This window comes from Solanum dulcamara, chromosome 1 (genome assembly GCF_947179165.1).
Source record: "Solanum dulcamara chromosome 1, daSolDulc1.2, whole genome shotgun sequence".
Taxonomy (NCBI): domain Eukaryota; kingdom Viridiplantae; phylum Streptophyta; class Magnoliopsida; order Solanales; family Solanaceae; genus Solanum; species Solanum dulcamara.
Window position 1 is genome coordinate 81,440,841 of NC_077237.1, and position 4,937 is coordinate 81,445,777.

At 37.6% G+C, this 4,937-nt stretch overlaps 1 long non-coding RNA gene across 1 annotated transcript; it reads right to left on the minus strand.

The window, feature by feature from the left end:
- Positions 1 to 1,825: 1,825 nt before the first annotated feature.
- LOC129889539 (uncharacterized) lies at positions 1,826 to 3,192 on the minus strand. Its single transcript, XR_008766927.1, has 2 exons — positions 3,040 to 3,192; positions 1,826 to 2,066 (listed from the first exon to the last, which is right to left on the minus strand). It is a non-coding gene; the product is annotated as an uncharacterized LOC129889539 (long non-coding RNA).
- Positions 3,193 to 4,937: the final 1,745 nt, after the last annotated feature.

Sequence of the window (4,937 nt, forward strand, 5' to 3'; positions counted from 1 at the left end):
TAAGATAGAATCACCAACAGGAGTAGACACACTGAAAGGCTCAAGAAGACACTCAGGAAGGATCTCAAATTTACTAGCCAAGTAAGGAGTCACAAAAGATAATGTAGCACCTGGATCAAGTAATGCATACACATCAAAAGAAAGGACTCGAAGCATACCAGTAACAACATCGGGTGCGTTTTCTTGGTCTTGGCGACTACCCATAGCATACAGGCGGTTGGTTCCCCCACCTGCACTTGAAGCTGCACCTCTATGATTACCTCTATTCTGTGGAGCTGCAGAAGAAAACTGAGCTCTACTACTTCCATCTCCCTGCCTTTTTGAAGGACACTCATTCTGGAAGTGACCTATCTTTCCACATCCGTAGCAAGCATTGGTGCCCACACGACACTCTCCCAAATGGAGCCTTCCACATCTAGCACATGGTGGTTTCCCTCTAGAACCTTGAGCCATACTTAATTGGGACTGAGAACCTTGAGATCGGAAGTTTTGGTGACTTAGAGATCTTTGATCATACCTGGTATTAGGTGTAAAAGTATTTGTTGGGGAAGGTGCATAATTGGAAGACCTTTTCTGAAAGAAAGACTTGTTACCCTTCCCTTGCTTCTGCTCATTCTCATGCCCAGCAGACTTAGCCTTCTTGCTTAGGTGTTCTTCTCGGTCCTTTTTCTTATCATCCTCAACCTGCTGAGCATACACCATCAATCTAGAAAAATCCATGTCAGAAATCATTAGCATTGCCTTACATTCTTTCTTTACATGTTTGCCTAGGCCAGAGACAAACTTCCTCATCTTAGACCTCATATGGGGAATCATTTCTGGGGCATATTTGGACAATTGAATAAACTTCAAACTATATTCTTTCACAGTCATACTCTCTTGCTTGAGGTTCACAAACTCCTCAATTTTTGCTTCACGTAGCTCTTGGGGAAAAAAGTTATCAAGAAATGCTCTTTCAAACTCATCCCAAAGAGCAGGCTCTGCATCTTCACCTCTACTTTCTTCCCACTGGTTATACCAGACATTTGCGACATCCTTGAGTTGATAAGACACCAACTCAACACCCTCAATCTCTGTAGCATGCATCGCTTTTAGTATCTTCCACATCTCATCAATGAAATTTTGGGGGTCTTCATCAACGTTAGAACCCGTGAAGACCGGTGGATTCATTCTCAGAAAATCTCTGATCCTCGTGGCAGCAGACGGCTCTTGATAACTAGAGCTAGGAGTTGGTGAACTCTGGCTACTATTTCGAGCAGCCACCAACTGGGTGAGCATAGCAATCGCTCCTCGAAAATCATCCTCAGAAGTAGGAGTGGTCTGAACAGTAGGTACTTGGGGTACCTCAGTAGACCTTGCAGGTCGGCCCCTAGTTCTCCGTGGAGGCATCACTGACTGTGGAACCTCAGTGCTGGGAGCGTTCCTCTGACTGGCTGAACGTTTAGGAGGCATGTCTGAAACGTGTAAACGCACGAATTAGAAAGAAAGCTTTTATAGAGTTAAACTCTATCGCACGAACTCAGATTATGAAAGAAGTGAAATAATTCCTAATGTCCTATAGCTTCCTGATTATAAGTGTGGTGCACGACACACCCATAAACAAGACTCTACTAGACACGGCTTCATAGACACCCTAGGACTCTTGAACTCTGTGCTCTGATACCAAGTTTGTCACGCCCCGAGAGGGTACCCTAGGCGTGGCCGGCACTCAGAAACCATCTCTGGCTTCCGAGAGAACCATTTGGTCTCATTACTCATTTGTTCATCAGCGGAAGACTTAATAATACTAATGTGGGATTGTCATAATCAAAGGAAAAATATATAATTCTTAGAAGAAGTAGTTTCTAAGGAGAACTACTCCGATTACATCATCAGACTCTGTCTATGAAGCCTCTAATACTCTTAGATGGTGCCAATGACATGTCCATGGCTACCTCAAAAGAAACATCACACTCAACAATAATAAAAGGATAAGGAGTTCCTTCGAATACAAGAAGGACTCACCAAATAGCTGAAAAGAAATGATCTTCAACGATGCGCCTGTTGAGGATCTCTAACACCTGTATCTGCATCATAAAACGATGCAGGTCGAATGACGTCAGTACGTGGAATGTACGAGTATGTAAAATGGCAGGAAGGTAAGGACAGATATCAAGAAACTCCTCTCAAGAAAACTCAGCTCAGAACTCAACATCATCTCAACATGAATATGTAATGCAAGTTTAAAATATAATAATAAAAATAATAGTAATAAGCAATGCTTACTCAGTTGGGAGTTTCTCTAACCGACAACCATCACTTATGAGCTAGCGATGATACAACGAAGCGATGTCGTTGCCACATCCATCCAATACCTTGCCAGGGTAAAGGACATCACCATCTTGGATCCATTCATCAAAGTCCTCTTTTTGGGACTTAAGAGGCATAGCCTCCATCCTACGCTGGCTACGTAGTTCTGGGGTTTGAGTCAATTAAACTCTTACCCAACTCGGTGCTCAATACTACTCCCAAAATATGTGCTCATATTAAACTCATCATCTAGTCTCATTGGACTTTAATTTAAATCATCAAACTCATCTCATTTCATGTTCATCAATCATTATACTTCCAAAAACATCATTTACATCTCATCAAAACATCTTGCTCAAAATATCATTTTCTCAAATTCATTCAAATTCAACTCTTTTACTCTTTCAAAACTCAATAAAATACATATATAGTATTAATTCATATAACTCTCTTTTTATCAATAAAAATAATAAAAAGCCAACATCTTTACTCAAAACATATGTAAAAATATTCATGAACATCAAATCAATTAGAATTCATGGGAAAGTAGCCATGAACAATAATTCCAATAATATGAGAGATAACAATAATAATAATATTAATGCATAAATATATCAAACTCAATAGAAGAAGAATTAATTCATCTAGAATTCAAGATTTGAATAAAACTCAACTATAACTCAATTATAATAAATTTAAATATTGGGCGCATGGACGAACTCAATCCAATGCTATGAAAGCCTTACATACCTTAAATCCGAAGGTTTACTCCGAATTTGAACACTCTTGGACCCCTAGCCTTTTCTTCTCGCCGGAGCGTTTTGTGTACTACCCGGAGTATAAGAATAACCGGAGTAGTATTTTTATACTACTAAAACTAAAACTATATTTGAGAAGAAGTATATAGAGAGAAGAAATGCTTAGGAAAGCTTGATGAATAAAATGAGGAAATAAGGTGGGTATTTATAGGTGGGAAAGAGGGACCTAACAATAAATAAAATAATTATAAAGAAAAATCTGAAAATTTAATGGAATATATTGATGTCATGGATGATGTTAAATGGAGGACAATTTATGTCATGCATGATGTCAAATGCATCTAGATGTTTCCATGGTAGGTAAGATGAGTTCTTTTTAACAGAATACTCATTTTCGAAGCTACGTTTGAATAAGATAAATTCCTTATTAGGATTTGGTTTCTTCATAAGAATTGTAGATATGGAAGTCTAGTTTCATATCGTTCAAGAATCAACCAATTTGGAGCAACCTACAGTGAGATATGAATTTTCTTCTATCAACACTCAATTTCGTCACAGCACTATATCTTGCAAAGATTAATTTATTTGACCTACTTATACTCCGAATTTGAAGTTATGTTCTTCATGAAAGTTGTAGGTAAGGATGTTGTGATTACCCAGAAATTTGAATCACCTAATTTGGACCAACCTATGAAAAGTTATGCCCAAAATACAGAGGCTGTATTATTTTTGTCGAGAATTGAAATACCGACATACAACATTTTAGGGGTTGTTACAGTGACATATTTATACAATATAGATATATTATGTATACATGCAATCATTTAGCTGATTTTTGTTGTTGCATGATATAGTCGTGTAAAATACCCCCAGCCTTTTCTCTTAATAAGAATGCCCCCTCCCCCACCCTTGTCCCATTAAGGGAAAAAATCAACCCAGAACAAGGATCGATAACCCCGAACCGTACAAGATAGTTACCACCTATCATACGACTTTTTAACTCACTCTTAATGGGCCGGGTTGGACTGCTTGTGTTTCGCCTTTAATTTATTTACGAAAAGGTGATTAGTGCTCGCGAAAAATGATTAGTTGAGCATTCTTCGTCGAAAAATCAAAGGCAATATGGGATCTAAGGATGCATTATTGGGCAATTTATGGGCAAATATAGGTATAGAATTTGGAGCAATTTAGAGGTGATTCTCCAAAATCTAAGTCGTTCATTTCCCCTTTTAAAATATTCTTTGGTTTCATATTCTTTTTAGACTATAGAGAGCTTAATTACTGATTTTGGTGGATTGAGAGGAGAATGAAACATTATGAGCCATTCATGTTGCTTTCTTTTATTATTTGTGGGGTAACCTTATTCTAAAAGTGCTTTCCAAAGTGGCAAATGCACTTAACACACAAAATTCAAGTCTACTTCTCTTGTCCTTTTTCTTTTTGGAGTTGGAATTAACTTGTGAAATAAATTGAGTATCTAATTGATGAGTTAGCCTGACTTTGGACGTGTTAAAATAAGTTTGAGTTGATAACTAGATGAGTCATAACCCCTCTCAAACATTAGCGAAAATTACAGCTCAATGCTTTGGCCTATCCAATTTACAAAGTATATACACAATGTATAAATAGTGTATACTTTATACTATATATAGGCATAATGATTCAAATCAAAGTTGGAAGAATTTAGGCTCATGATTCTATGTGACATTTTAAATTACGTATACTTCCAATTCTTCAACACTCCCCCCCCCCCCCCCCTATATGGAATAGTCAGTATATATAGACATATTTAGGTTATATATAAAAAACTATGGAATATTTATGTCTTGGTTGATGCTTTTGTGGAGTACATGATTCCTATATGTCTTAACTACAAATGGTTGGTGTTGG